This window comes from Eulemur rufifrons, chromosome 3 (assembly GCF_041146395.1).
Source record: "Eulemur rufifrons isolate Redbay chromosome 3, OSU_ERuf_1, whole genome shotgun sequence".
NCBI lineage: Eukaryota > Metazoa > Chordata > Mammalia > Primates > Lemuridae > Eulemur > Eulemur rufifrons.
In genome coordinates, this window is record NC_090985.1 from 81,659,051 (window position 1) to 81,675,680 (window position 16,630).

General features: G+C 35.4%; 1 protein-coding gene across 6 annotated transcripts in view; it reads left to right on the forward strand.

The window, feature by feature from the left end:
• The window catches only part of STAU2 (staufen double-stranded RNA binding protein 2), a 291,848-nt gene that overhangs the window by 171,081 nt on the left and 104,137 nt on the right, over nt 1-16,630 (forward strand). The gene's annotated exons all lie outside the window — the stretch shown is intronic.

A 16,630-nucleotide genomic window follows, 5' to 3' on the forward strand; every position in this document is an offset into this window, starting at 1 on the left:
ATTTTCATTGTTTTAAGTATAAGAAAAGTCCAGAATCAAGTTCTAAAATGGAACATTGAGTAAACAAGGACTACTGTAGAAAATAGACCAGGGTTCCCAGTTTGAAAAACTTTTATTAAAGGAAAAGAGATAGTAGATAGTACATTATGAGCAGTTTTCAATAATTTCAGCATATATGTAAAGAATTAGATGCATATGAAGTCAATCTGCTATAGAATGCCCTCCCATGGAACACTGGAATTGATTCAGCGGAAGAACAGGAAATGGAACATCTTTTATTCACTCTGGGAAAATACTCGTGAAGTACCTAAATATGCTGGGTAGCATGCTAAGGACTGGGCCTGGGAGGAGTTATGGTCAGGTTGGGGACTGGCAGGTAAATAAAACCAACATACAGAAGATAAACCACTACCATGAATTAGTCCTATCTCCAGAGATCGGTGTTCAAACATCATACAGTAGTTTGATTAAAAAAATTAAACATTTGAAGCATGCTGTATGAAATGTATGTAATGCCTGTGCCACATAATCAATGTGTATGTAACCTGTTAAATGTGAACTTGAAGCGTAGGTAGTGACGTAAACAATCATAAATGGGAATGAACAGCTCTAACTGAAGGAATTAGGGAAGAATTCAAAGGAGAGTGGACATTTGAAATAGGTTTTAAAGAATACACTGAATTTTAAGGTAGATAAAAAGAAAAGGAATTGCAGGCAGAAGCAGCGAAGTACTGAAGACATAAAAGAGTATAGTGTTTCAGAAAATATTTAACTTAGAGTAGAAATGGCTAGTGAGGAGGCTGAAAAGATGTGTGTTTTGTTGGGAGTTTGAAATTTTTAACCATTAGACAGAGACCACTACTTATTGTTGAAAGGGCAGTGACATAATCGGTTTACAGAAAGATGATTCTGTAAACAGTGTAAAAGATGAACTAGACAAAAAGGGGACAGACTGGTGCAGAAAGATCAATTAGAGTGGTTTTACACAAATCTAGGAAAGAAAAATTGAATTTAGATAGAACTAGTGGACATAGAGGAATGGCACTAAGATACAGTTGTCTAAGGAGCAATAGAGAAAATTAAACAGTCTTTTCTGCTGACTTCTAAGAGAATGCTTTCACTCTTAGAAGTCTAGCCTAGTCAGGGTGGAGGCTAGATTTTCCTGTGTTAAAGAGTAAATAGAGAAAATTTGAGGAGTAAATGGGGTAATATGAATGTGAGGTGTTTTGGCCAAGGTTTTATTTTTAGTATGGATGAGATAAATAAACTTAGAGAGGAAGTTAATGAGTTCCATTTTGAACATGTGTAATTTGAGTTGCCTGTGCAGTTGGAATGGGTCTGATGACCCACAAGAGAAGATAGGACACACAGATTTGAGAGTCATTCTTATATAGATGTAATTAAAGTCATAACAGTAGATAATATTGCCCAGGGAAAGTGGATAAAGGCCTTGGAGATAGTCCTGATGAATATTAACATATAAGGAATTCATTAATTCAACCAATATGTATCAAGCACCTACCATGGGCCAGGTACACTTCTTGGCATTGAGGATATATATAGCATGACTATGACAGCCAAGGTTTCTGCCCTCATGGAGCTAACATTAGAATGGGGCAGGGGAGAGGTGGAAGGACAGACAATAATATCTGAACACATATAGTAAATTCAAATGGTGTTAAGCTCCTAAGGTTACAATTACTTGGAAATTAATTAATTGTGAGGTTATGATTATTTATGAGAAGTATAAAGAATGACTTAGTGTCTCCACTTGTGTCAAAGATAACTATTTAAACATATTAGTCAACCTTATTGAGGTATAATCTACATACAATAGAACACATCCATTTTAGTTGTGCAGATTGATGAATTTTGAAAAATGTGTACAACCATGTAACTACCACCATAACCAAGATGAGACTATTTCTATTACTGCAAAAAATTTCCTTGTGCTTCTTCATAGCCAATTTTCCTCACTGCCAGACAACCACAATATTCTTTCTGGCACTGAAGATTAGTTTTGCATTTTCAAGTATTTCATATCAATGGAATCATACAGTGTGCACAGTTTTGTGTTTGGGTTCTTTCACTCAGAATAATATTTTTGAAATTCATTCATGTTTTGTGTATCAGTAGTTCATTCCTTTTTATTGCTAAGTATGGCTATATTATATAGATATATACCACAAATTGTTTATCAGTTTACTTGTTGATAGACATTTGGGTTGTTTTCAGTTTGAGGCTATTATGAATAAGCTGTTTATGAACATTCATGTATAAGATTTTGTGCAGACACATGTTCCCAATTCTCTTGGAAAAATACCTTGAAGTGGAAGTGCTGGATCACATGGTAAGTGCACATATAATTTCATAAGAAATTTCCAGATTGTTTTTCAATGTGGGATATCATATTATATTCCTACCAACAATGTATGATGGTTCCATACAGTAATACAGTCACTCTTATTCTGTTGAGGGTATAGTGGTATCTCACTGATATTTTAGTTTGTATTTCACTGATGACTAAAGATAGGAGCTTATTGCATATTTCATGGGCTTTTCAGTCATTTGTATCGTTTTGTGAGGTGTCCACATCTTTTGCCCAGTTTATAATTGGATTTTTTTCTTATTGATTTTTAAGAGTTCTTTATATCCTAAGTCATTTGCATTGCAAATATTATCTGCCTGTCTGTGACTTGTCTTTTCATTATCTTAATGTGATCCTTTGAAAGGAGAAGTTTTCAATTTTGCTGAAGTAAAATTTTCAATATCTTTCCCTATGGTTGATGCCTTTTTGGTAGTATTTAAGGAATCTTTGACTATACCTAGGTCACAAAGATTTTCTCTTATGTTTTCTTACAGACATGTTATGGTTTCAGCTTTTATGTTTAATGCTAAAATCCGTTTAAAGTTAATTTTTTTGTGTATGATATGAGGTTAGTTCATTTTTTTTTGTGGGGGGTAGCCATTTGTATTACATCATGTATGTAATATGTTGTGTTTTCTCTAGATGCTATCAAGATACTGTTTATCTTTGGTTTTCACCAGTTTGACCATGCTATGTCTAGGGCTGTTTTTAATCCAAATTGGGATTCATTTTGCTTCTTAGAACTATAATATTTTTTTTACTAGTTTTGGAAAGTTTTTAGGTACTATTTTTTCAAAAAATTTTGTACTTTTCTACTCTCCTTTTAGAACTCCAGTTACACATACGTTGAACCCTTTGATATTGTCCCAGAGATTTCAGAGGCTCTGTTTATTTTTCTTTAGTCTTCTTGGATTTATCTCCAAGTTTCCTAATTCTTCCCTCTGTCATCTCCAATTTGCTCTTGAGCCCCTATAACAAATTTTTCATTTCAGTTGTATTTTTCACATCTGACATTTTCATTTGGTACTCTTTTATACTTCCTTGTCTCTGTTGAGATCCCATATTTGTATAGTTATTGAGATCATGTATTCCTTTAATTCCTTGAACATCTTTATAATAGCTGCTTTGACATTTTTGTCAACTAAATTTAATAGCTTGGCAATTAGGAGTCAGTTTCTATTGCCTTATTTTTGAGTGTGTTTTACCCCTTTTCTGTATTTTGCATGTATTTAATTTTTGTTTGAAAAAAATGGACATTGTTGAAAACATACGGTAGCAACTTGGATCATCTTTCTTCTGCAGATTAATATTTTTGTTTTGTTTTTGTTTTTTGATCTCGTAGTCAATTAATTTACCTGGACTAAAACTGCAAGCTTGGTCTTCCCCATAGGGATATCCTTCAGCTGATATCTCCACTCAGTTCTTTCACCTTCCACCTGCAGCTTTTTCTCTAGTGGCCCCTGAGTCTGCATAATATAGTAGAAAGTGAGTTCTTTGGGCTGAGTTTATGCTCCGATTTGGGGGCCCACCTTTTTTGCTTTTCCTAGTTTCTAGCATTTTCTCCCCTAAATATCCAGCTGATCTGCCAGCATTAAGCCCACTGATGCTTCAGGCTAGTAAAGCTTTGGCTTTCTGTCATTGGAGCTGTGTGAAGATGAGGGACTGCGTGAAATCCAAAAAGTATCAGATTTTCAAATCTCAGCTGAGTCTCACTGGTTTCTGTCTACTTATAAATTGGTCCCTCTAGAGTCTCCCTTTTGCATGTGAAGTTTGGCAGTCAGCTGGAATTTGGGTGAAAGATTCAGATTTAATGTTGTACCACTTCTGCAGCTCTCTTGCTTCTAGGATTTATTCCCTAAATGTCTAGCTCTTCTGCCAGCCCTAAACTCTTTCTTCTGCCTCCTCCAGCTGGTAAGACTGCAGTTTTCCACCAGTCTAACTATAGGAAGTAGGGGATACCCTTAGGCAAAAAAACCATAAACTTATAATTCTTACTGTATATACTTTTGGTCTTTCAAGGAAAAACTCCACCATAGTACCTGCACATTCCAGTGTCATCAAAGATTTTTTTCTTTTTTTTTTTCTAGATTTTACATTGTTATCTTCAAGGGGCTTTGGCCAATGAATTCATTCTTCAGTTGTCAGAAACTGGAGCTCTAGCAATTGCTTTTAAATATCCATTGAATTGACCTATTAATTACTAACTGGTAAACTTGACATCTGTTGAAAGAAAATATTTCAAAATATGGGCAAATCTATAAATATAAGATTTTCATTACATAATTGATGATACAAAAAGACATTGGCTTAAACAAAAGAAATGTATTCTCACAGTTGTGGAGGCTATAAGTCTGAAATCAGAGTCAGCAGGATTGGTTTCTTCCAGAGGCTCAGAGGAAGAATCTATTCTGTGCCCTTTTCTAGCCTCTTGTGGCTGGTTTTCCTTGGCTTGTAGATTCATCATTCTAATCTCTGCCTCCTTCTTTACGTGGCCTCCTTCTCTGTGTCTGTATATTCTTCTTTACATGCTCTCACTTGTGCGCGCGCGCGCGCTCTCTCTCTCTCTCTCTCTCTCTCTGTTTAGCAACAAAGTCTTGCTCTGTCACCCAGGCTGGTCTTGAACTCCTGGGCTCAAGTGGTTCTCACCACACCCTCAGCCTCCCGAGTCACTGGGATTACAGGTGTAAACCACCATGCCCAAGCCACCTTGCTGTCTCTTGTAAGGAGATTTGTTACTGGATTAAGAGTCTACCCCAAATCCAGGATGGTCTCATTCCAAGATGCTTAAGTTACACCTGCAAAGACGCTTTTTTTTTTTTTTTTTAAATCCAAGTTTCACCTCTGGAGACAAAGACCATATTTTTAAATGTCACATTCAAAGGTACTAAGGCTTAGCACTTGGACATACCTGTCTTATGGGGAACACTTTTCAATTCACTATATATCTCTTATTTACTTAAATCTGTATGTTTGTTGCTTTCATCAAGTCAGGGAGGTTTTGACCATGTTTTCTTCAAATATTTTTTTTTGTTTGTTTTTTTCTTTCATCTTCTCCTGGGACTTCATTTACATGTATTTTTTATATTGTCCCACAGATTTCTTGAGGCTTTGTGCAGTTTTTTCTCTGAGCTTGAGATTGTACAATTACTATTGACCTATAAGTTCACTGACTCTTCTATCTCCTTTATCCAGTGATTTTTATTTTTACTTTGGATATTGTTGTTTTCATTTCTAGAATTTCCATATGGCTCTTTTTATTAGCTTATGTTTCTCTGCTGAGATTTCCTATCCATTCATTCATTGTGGTGGATATATTTTCCTTTCCATCTTTGAGTATGGTAAGCATCAGTGTATTAAATACCTTTTCTGCTAATTTCAACATTTCTGATATATTGAGTTTGGTCTCTATTGATTGCCTTTTCTTTTGAATATGAATCACCTTTTCCTGTTTATTCTAGGTTTGAAGTAATTTTGGGTTCCATCCTGACTATTGTAAATGATACATTAGAGAGACTCTGGATTCTGTTACTTTCTCCTGAATAGTTTTGAGTTTTGTTTTCTGAGGCATTTAACCTGGCTGGAGTCAAACTCTAAACTTCGTCTTTCTTCTTGAACTTTCTTTTCTCTTGGCCTCTGGGACAGTGGTCTTTCCTGGCTCTCTGTCAACTTTTGTGACAAGTGTTGCAAAGAAGAACCTAATAGAGTTGTCATTTAGGTGGTTACTGCTCCCTGTTAGAGTAGCTTCAGTGGAAACTTTTTGTAATGAAGTGAATAATAGGGGAGAAAGTTGAGATAGTGATAGTAATACTTTCTTAGAGTAAAAGTACAGATATCTAAAAAATAATCTTTGATGTTTGCTACTAATTTGAATTTGCAGCTTAAGCAGCAACTTATTTCTACTTAGCTTTTGCAAATCAAGTAGCATGTATTGATGTGTCTTGGTTCAGGCTTCTTGGTCCCCATTACTGGGCTTCTTATGCATAGGCCTATATTATAATTTTTTGCCCTCTAAAACTCTGACTTAAGGAGGAACCTTTAACTTTACTTTTTCATGATGCTTTGGATGGTGTGATTTTCCAGCCTCTTATGCTAGAAATATTTTTTACTGCATCTATTTCCCTTCCCATATCAAAGGTAGAAAGTACTACATTGTGCCAGTAACTTTGTTTTTCTAATTAAGAGATAATTTAATCTCCACTGATTATCTTCTTTCATTGTTTGAAGATTCTTTTAATATAAAATTCTGATACACGTAGAAAAACTTAAGTTTTATCTATTGTCTACCCTAATGGGCTCTTGGCTTTCTTCAAGTCTCCTTAATTCTTAATACTAAGGGTTTTGTTTCCTATTATAAATGGCTGTTAAAAGAGAACTTTAGACTTTCAGAAAAGTAGAAAAATCATATTAAATTTAACATTAGCAGTTGTGTAACCATTGTCTAATTATCAGTACCAGGAAATTAGTGATGATACAATACCATTAACTAATTTACAGACCTTGTTCAAATTTTGCCAGTATTCCTACTAATGAACTTTTTCTGGCCCAGGATCCAGTATGGGATCCCACATTGCATTTAGCACTCTCAAGTCTCTTCTAATTAAGTAATAGTTTTAGTCTTTTATAATCTTGACACTTTTGAAGAACACGGATCGCTTATTTTGTAGAATGTTCTTGAATTTGAGTTTTTGTAATGTTTTCAAATGATCAGATTGAGGTTGTGCATTTTTGGTAAGAATATCACAGAAGTGATGCTCCATCCTTCTCAGTGCTCTTTACATGACTCTATTTATACCGTAATTGGCTTAAGTATTTCCTCTACATACATTGAGAACCACATCAGACAGTATTATAATTTTTGCTTCAGATGTCAATCATAATTTAGAAAATTCAAGAAGAGAAGGAAAATCTGTTGTATTTACCAATATTTTTACTCTTTTCTGTGTTTGTTCTTCCTAATGGAGTCCCAAAATTCCTGCCTTTATCATTTCCTTTCTGTTTCAAGAACTTAATTTTAGCCATTGTTTCAAGGTCGGTATGCTGGCAACAAACTCTCAGTTTCCTTTTTATTTGAGAATGTTTGGGGTTCCCCTTCATTCCTCAAGGTTATTTTTGCTGGGCATAAAAATTTGGGTTGACAGTTCTTTCAGCACTTGGGAAATGTCCCAGTTCCATCTGGTGTCAGTGGTTTCTGTTGAGAAGCTGCTGCCATTCTCATTGTTTTACTACTATAAGTAAGGAGTTATTTCTCTCTCACTGCTTCCAAGATTTTTCTTTGTCTTTAATATTCAGAAGTTTGATTATTATGTCTTGGAGTGGATTTCTTTGTGTTTATCCTGTTGGAGCATACCCAGCTTCTTAAAAGTGTAGATTTATATCTTTTACAATTGGGTGAATTTTCAACCATTATTTATTTATTTTGAGACAGAGTCTCACTTTGTTGCCCAGGCTGGGGTGAATACCATGGCATCAGCCTAGCTCACAACAACCTCAAACTCCTGGGCTCACGTGATCCTCCTACCTCAGCCTCCCAAGGAGCTGGGACTGCAGGCATGCACCACCATGCCCGCCTAATATTTTCTATATATTTTTAGTTGTCCAGCTAATTTCTTTCTATTTTTAGTAGAGATGGGGTCTTGCTCTTGCTCAGGCTGGTCTCGAACTCCTGAGCTCAAACAATCCTCCCACCTCAGCCTCCCAGAGTGCTAGGATTACAGGCGTGAGCCACCGCGCCTGGCCTCAACCATTATTTCTTTGAATTCTGTTTCAGTCCTATCCATTATCTCTTCTTCTTCTGGGATTCTCGTGACACAAGTATTAGATTGTTATGCTCCTACCCTTGAGAGGCTCTGTTTTTTCTCAAACTGATTTCTCTTTGTTTTTCAGATTGGAGAATTTATGTTTTTCTATCTTCAAGTTAATTGATTCTTTTTTCTGTTTTCTCTAGTTTTCTGTTAAGCCCATCTGTTGAGTTATCTTCTATTTTCTTTGGTGAGACTATTTTTAAAAATTTATTTGAGTGTGTAATTGCTTATTAAAACATTTTTATGATGGCTACTTTAAAATACTTGTCAGATAAGTCTAACATCTGTGTCATCTTGGTGTTGGCATCTGGTGATTGTCTTTTCTCATTCAGGTTGACATTATTCTGCTTATTGGTATAGGAAGTGATTTTCTATTGAATTCTGGACATTTTGGGCATTATGTTCCTAAAACTTCTGTTTTAGTAAGCCTCTCACATTGCACCAGCTAGGGAATAGGGGTGCCAACTTGTTACCGGAAGTTCATGTTTTCTGTCTAGCTTCTGTTGACACCCTAGTAGGAAGAGGGATACTTGTTACAACTGGATGGTGGTAAAAGTCCTGACCTCCCACTGTGCCTCTCCTGACACCACCTGGGCAATAAGGGTTAGGGTGCCTTATCACCAGGTAGAAGTGAAAGTCCAGGGATCCAACAGAGATGAAAGTTCAGAGTGGCCTTCTTTGTCACAACTCTAGCAGGGGAATTGGTCAACTCATTACAATCTGGTAAGGATGAAAATGTAGGCTCCCCATTTGACCTTTACTGTTTTGGATGGGGGTATAGAGCTGCCATTTTTTCCCTGGTGTTTGCCTGGAGTAGAGTTGTTATTGTCTAAAAGTTTTCTATATTACTAGATTATTCCTTTCCTGGTCCTTTGGTTAGAGAGAGCAGGCTTTCTTAGGGATTTTTTTTTTCTTCCTATATCTATTGGCATTTTTTCAGGTTGCTGGCTTCTTTAGCACCCAGTCTAGGATATGTATGGCAAAAAGAAAACCCAGGAATTCACCACTGGAATTATTCCTTAGGACCCAAAGACTCTAGTTGGTCTTTCTTTCACCCTTTCTGAGTTCTCTTATGTTTCTTTTATATTTAATATCCAGAATACTTGCACTTAAGCCGGAAGGATAAGGAAAACTAACTCTATCTGGAGAAGTTATAAATAGTCTTTCATCATGAATGTAACTATATTTTAAATACAAATACATATTATATGTTTCTAAAATCTGCAATTCCTGAGTAGAAAGCACCATATTCCAATATTTTTATTAAAAAATTAAATGCCTTATTAATTAAGCCAGCATATAATGAAAAGATTTGTAAGGTCTTGTCTTTGCTATCCATTTTCTGAAGTGATATTCAATACAGTAGAATTCTAATACATGAAAAGTAGTAGAGTTGGCCCTATTGAGAGAAGAGTTTGTATTACTTTAACTTTGATGGTATACCGAATGCCTATATAACTGTAATTTTCCTTTGACCTTGAAGAGAATTTTTATTATTAAAAGGTTAGTTTTTTACAAAGCTCTCTAGATTTTAATGTGGTTTGTTTTGTGTATGTAAATGAATGTATGTGGGTATATCAAAACATGAGTAGTGTTATAGAAATGGAAAACTAGAATAAGAGTGTGTGTGTGTGTGTGTGTGTGTGTGTGTGTATGTGTGTATAAATAGCTGTCTGCCAGCAGGGTTGAGAAACCTGCAGCCTTAAAGGGGTGGGGCCTTCTAGGTCCTTAAGTATGGCCTTTTGACTGAATCCAAATTTTACAGAACAAATCTTTTAAAAGGGGTGCGGTAGAGAAAGATGAAGCTTTTCTTGTCTCCTTTGGTGCTTAAAAAAGAACAATCTTGAAATCATAAGGCCACAGGTTCCCCACCCCTGCCTGGCATTAGTCAATGGAAACCAAAAAACAAAAATGTTTAAAATTTTTGTCACATACACGCTCATCACTTACAGTAAGAATGCCATTATCTCCCTTAACAATACTGACAACGTATCTATTGTTGCATTTGTTAGGCAGTTTTTGTCTGTGGCTTATACTAGAAATAAATCTTTACACATCACTGCCATATTCTGAACACCAAATATAAGCATGTAATTTTCAAAGCTTATCCCAAACATAGAATTTCTAAAAGAGAGAAAAGATAATTGCAAGTTGTGTCTCAGTCTGTGTAATGTGATTTCATTCATTCATTTATCCCTATCTCTTTAGAGACATTAATGTGACAGGCATATTGCATTTAGAGTGAAACACAGAGTATGCATCAACTAAGTCACTGGTACATGACTGAGCATGTTAAATGTATATTCACATTTTTGTTAAAAATGAGTAGATATAGTGTTTGTTAGTTATGAAAAGGATTGGGGAAAAAAACCTAAGAGAAACTCAGTAATAGATGTTATTCTAATTAATATTGTTCTTAATAATTATATATCTTAGCATTTATTTTATTACATTTTGAAGGGATGTGTTATAATCATAATAACTGTCTGATATTGTTTTAATCCTAACCATGTGCCAGCCACAGTTCTAAATACTTATGAATAAACTAATTTAGTGATTGCTTATAAATTAATTCATTAGTTATAAATAGAACTATTAATAACATAATGTAGATTTGTACTGTTGACCATAGTTGACCCAAATAAGTAAGATAATTTACTTGTCATCAAGTGATCTAAAAAAAGTATTTAAGAAATGTTTAAAAGCAACTTTATTTAGGTCAATATTTATGAAGCAAATCTATTTTGAGCCTTGCCAAGAACATGCTATTCTGCATTAATAAAGACTTAGGTCTTTTGTACAGCTGGTGTGCAGACTCTGCAAGAATCAAGCATGTTTTGAGTATCCTAAGATTTAGTGTTAAACTTTTGGTCTTTAGCTCCTTGCTGTCTTATACTCTTCTGTGCAGGGCTTCTATGCAATGCTGTCATGGAATCACTGCCCACTGCTGGGAAGTAGACCCCATAGTTAATGACCCCAAGATGTGCTAATCAAACATGTTTTCTTGATACAGTGATTGTGTTATGTACCACATATGAATATACAGGCCTTTATCTTTCCTTAATGATCTAACAGGCAACTTTCTTTAAACATGGATCCTTTTCGTACCCTCCTCATTTTTATTCCACAGGGGTGGCCATTCAAAAACATCTGACAGACAAGCAGTTAACCAGTTCCCTGGTGAGATTAGTAAAATATTTAGCAGTCTTGCAACATCAAGGAACTTCAGCCCTGTAGGCAACAGTTTGATTCAACATTTTTTTGGAGATGGGGGTAGAGAATCTAAATTTTTACTTGGATGGCCCCTCATATTTTCAAACAGGTATGAAAAAATTCAAATACCTGGCTTTTTATGTTAATTATTTTAAGACTTATGGTATTTTATTTCTCAAATTATATGAATAGTTGAAGTGATTTATGTCTCTCTCTTCAGGAAAAAGAAATCCATTGAAGAGAGATCAATGTCAGAATGTACAAGTATAGTATTTCATCTGGACTTATGGGATTACAAATCAAATTAGGATACTTACTTTAAAATAAAAATTATTATAGATTTGGAAATTTCAAAGAAAACAATGTTATTTAATTGACATATTGGAAATTTTTTTTTTTTTTAATTTTTTTAATTTTTGAGACAGAGTCTCGCTCTGTTGCCCGGGCTAGAGTGAGTGCCGTGGCGTCAGCCTAGCTCACAGCAACCTCAAACTCCTGGGCTCAAGCGATCCTACTGCCTCAGCCTCTCGAGTAGCTGGGACTATAGGCATGTGCCACCATGCCCGGCTAATTTTTTCTATATATATTTTTAGTTGGCCAGCTAATTTCTTTCTATTTTTTGGTAGAGATGGGGGTCTCGCTCTTGCTCAGGCTGGTCTCGAACTCCTGACCTCGAGCAATCCACCCGCCTCGGCCTCCCACAGTGCTAGGATTACAGGCGTGAGCCACCGCGCCCGGCCGACATATTGGAAATTATGACTCACCTTTCAGTGAAATAATTTTTGTAAATTCATGAGAAAAAATAAAAAGTCAGTTTATAGTAGTTGATGGTGTTACAAATCCAGAACAAGTTCTATAACATTATAAAAATCAAGATTGGTTGCTTACATTTTAAAGTATGAAAGGTAGTAAAATTATATGATTTATAAATAATAAATCTTAAAGTAAACATAGGGAGGTGACTTTTAATCTTCTAAAATTATCTTTATTCATTTTTCTTTCACCAAAATCAAGGTCCTGTGAAATTGTATATTGGAATTTCTGGGGCCACATTTGTAGGAACACACTGCTTTGTTCAAACGAAAGATTTTACCCAATTCTGAAGATATATGCATTGCAGAACATAATGGAATTTTATTGCCCTGGGTATTTCAATTTAGTGTTCTAAGATTCCTGGTTCCTGCTAATGCTTTGACTCATAGGAAGCAAAGATTTAGAAGGGTGAATTTCAATGTCATTCACATTTTTTTTTATTTCACAGTTTTGAACACTAATACTTTTGTTCCCAAGAAGAAAACATATACCTAAAAAGAGCCATATCAAACTTGTTTTTATCAGTCATTGGTCAAGTATGTAAAAAGTGACTGTTTCTTAAGGTCTTTTATCAGCATATTATTATTTTTGTTCAATTCAAAGTTGGGTCCTTAAGCAATAGTTTCATATATTTTTTCACATATTTTTATCTGGTTTATTGGGCAGTATCAATGCAATGTGAGTATAACATGGAATGATTTTATATTTCTGCAGTCACTATTTTCCTCTGTGCTTTGTCAAATTTCCCATTGATGCTCCTTTGTGATTTCTTTGGCAAATCTCATAGTTTTCCAGTTACCTTTAGTTTTGAAAAATGTAGTCCAGTTCAGTATAAAATTCCAAGTTCTTATCCCTTCATTGCAAACCATATGTTTTGGCTCAAGAGACTTAGAGGAGGGAGGGTGCACATCAATCTCTTTCTCTCCTCCTCTCACTCCAGTGTCTTTGAGTGTTTTTGGTTGGCAGGGTAGGGGCTTGATCTGGTTCTCAGACACTTTTCTGCACACTCTACCTCTGTTTCATGGCCTTACTCCTCTGGTGTGGGGAGGGGAACTGGAGTAGGGGAAGGTGTCACTCTTAGCCTGGATTCATCCACTGCTGGTGGTCTCCACTGTGGGTTTCCATATAGATTATGTACATGGTTTTCTTGAGTCAGTGGTCAGTTTCTCCCAGCTCACTCTGCCCCAAGGGCAGCCATGTTTCCATGCTCCTGAACCCCTCTGTTGGTGGGTGTTACTCTGGCTGGCCTAAGTAGCCCTTTGCCTTCTGCTAGATTCTCTTTCATTCACTCCAAGGGTTATGGAGATCTAGAGTGAGTAGGTCTTCCTTTATCCTTTTCATTTTTTCAGATACCCTTCATGCCCAGGACTCCTTGAGTGAGCTCTCGGATATCTCCACGCCCAGTGTCTGTATTTTCATATGCTTCCAAGCTGCCAGGGACATATATCAAACTAAGACAAAATTTATTTTCAAAGTGGGCTGACAGGTTCAATTCTTAACAAGCTTCCCACCAGGGAATGAAATGTCAGTCTTTCTCTCATGCAAGTATTCCCACTCTATACCAGCTATTCTCATAGAGCTACCTCACTAACTGGAAATACTATATTCCTCATCAGGCTGACAGTCCCATGATTCCCTTCTGTACACCTCCCCATCCCTTGTTCCTTTGTGTGTTCTTTGTGATTTGACCAGTTGTACTGACTCCTACAAGAGGGTAGGGGATAAGGCCTAGCCCTAAATGTTGGTAGCTCTCTAGAGCTCCTTTTATTGTTGGCCATGGGTTTAGTGTCAGTTCTGGGATAATAGGAGAAATCTTGCTGGAATTAGGTTCTTTTATGAATGATGAAAAGCCCAGTGACTTAAACAAAAAAAAAAAAAAAAAAAAAAAAGATTATTTTTCACTCACATAAAGGCCCATAAGCTTTCAGTCTAAAGCTAGTATGATGATTCTTTTCCATGAAGTCCTCAGGGACCCAGTTTCCTTCCAACTCACCACTCTATCATATCTAGGTTTTGGTGCTTGTTTTCGTGGTCAAAGATGGTAATATCTATACTACAAGCAGCAGGTTGGTGAAATGGGTAAAGAAAAAGGCACTCACCTAAAGTCTCCTTTAAAAAAGTTTCCACAAAACTGCCACAGAATTCTTCCATCTACAGTCCACTTAGTGACATGGCCTGTTGTAGCTACAAGGGAGCCTGTGAAATATGGTTTTTATTGTGAGTATCCCAGTACCCAGCTAAGATTAACAGTGGAAGAGTAGTGGGGGACAGCCAGCAGTCTCTGTCACTTCACTGGCCACAGTGACATCTTTGCAGCTGTGTGCTAGCTTGTACTTTTACATTTATCTTTCATATATTAGTTATATATATACACTAATATTGAATGTCTGCAGGACGCACGGTATTTTATTAGGTACTTACAGGCTTATGATGAATTGTATACAGTTAGGAGAAAAGTTAAATCTTTCAATAATGATATCTGAGCCACTGATGGAAACAAAGTTTGAAGCTTATCTTTTTGACTGGAATTGTCTTGTCCTTTATAATTTTCATTTCTCTTGGAGAAAAAATAGAGCTGCTATAAGTTGGTTGACATATAAGTGTGTTCAGTATCACTCTTTATATTTAGGAGAGTGTCATGTCTTTTATACAGACTTCCAATTGATGTCAAAAGGGTGATTATATTTTATTAAATTTAAAGAGAGCATGTTTTATAATAGCACTATATCAGACATAGTAGTTTAACTATATCATAAATGATTGTTAACTCTAGCCATTATAGTGTCACCATTTATTGGCTTTAGCATAAACCTGTTATGTGATAAGTTTCATTTTCCCCCATCATATCTAGCTGACACATAGTAAACAACACTTCCACATTCTTGAGCTCATATGCATTGACTGAGCTTTTAATTTGCTCAGGAGGTATAATCCAGTGAATGAGAACTGTTGTCAAATCTTTTTCCCCGAGGTTAACTTGGAAAAAACATTTTTATAACAAAATCTTTATAGTACTTTGGAAACAAGGCTTTTATATTGACTTGATTTGAGCTCTAAACTATTTTTATGGATTCCCAGGAGGAAGTTTCCCTACCTCCAGGGAAAATGATGGCCATTCTTAACCCTAGTGGTTTAAAAAAGTTGAATTATTAAACCATTAGACTAGGGTTCATATTGTTGTAATTTTCAGTCAGATCCATATTATGTATGACAAAGTAATTGTGGGCTATATTCTGTAATAAAGGTATGTGGACATTATGCAGCAAGTAGAATAAAACCTAAGACAAGGAACTAATTCAGGTATGTGTTTTAATTTTCTTCCTCACAAATTCAAGATTTTCACTTAAGCCTTTACCTTAAATCTACACACATTTAACAAATTGAGTAAGTTATAGCTTTAAAAAACCAATTTTCTCTCTAATATAATTAGTGGGAATCCTTTTCCATTCTATAGGTATATTTTCATTAGTTTATCATAAAAGCAATGTTCTTTTTATTTTATTAGCTTATAATTTAAAAAAAACACTGAAAGAACTTTTTTGAAGGTAGATAAATAGAAGGATGGAAATTTTCTTAATAGGAAGATGGACTCACTCTCCTCTGTCCCCATATACCCTCCCTCTGATATGGAGTGTGTCTTACATGTGGTTTTAATAATGGTTAGTTGTATTTAACTCAATGAAAAATAATATTATGGCAACTTTATTTTGGACTATGCATTACAAATCATTTCAATTTAATTCAATTTGATTGCAATGTCAAAATTTCAAACAATATGATATAGTTTTATATAAATATATATATTTAACAGTGGTTTTGTAGGGACTATAATGTAGAAATAGAAGAATGTCACCATCAATTAAGTGGCAGTCACATACACATAGAGTCAAAGATGAGAGAACAGTCAGGCTGACAGATTTTCACTAGAATAAAATGAACTTTGACTTATACTTGAGCTCTTTATGTATTATGCAATATGAAAAGCTGGACCTTAAATATAAGTGTAGCATTTAGTTGTGAATTTTTCCACTAGCTGTAATGTAAGCAGTGGTCCCCAATCATTTTGGCACCAGGGACTGCTTTCATGGAAGATAGTTTTTCCACGGACTGGGGGTGGGGTTAGGGGGATGGTTTCAGGATGATTCAAGTGCATTACATTTATTGTACACTTTGTTTCTATTATTATTCATTGTAATATATAATGAAATAGTTATACAACTCAACATAGTTTGAGGACTCCTGAATTGTAAAGCACTTTGTATAGCATTTCCTAAACTCCCTTAAAACCTAAAAAAGACTTAAGATGGAATTAATAGATTATTCATAGATATTGGAGGATTCCAGTAAGTTTTTAAATATTCGAAGTTTGGTCTGCATAAATTATTTGAATTTTTCTTGAAATCTAGACCCTTTGAAAAAGGACCTATTGCATCTG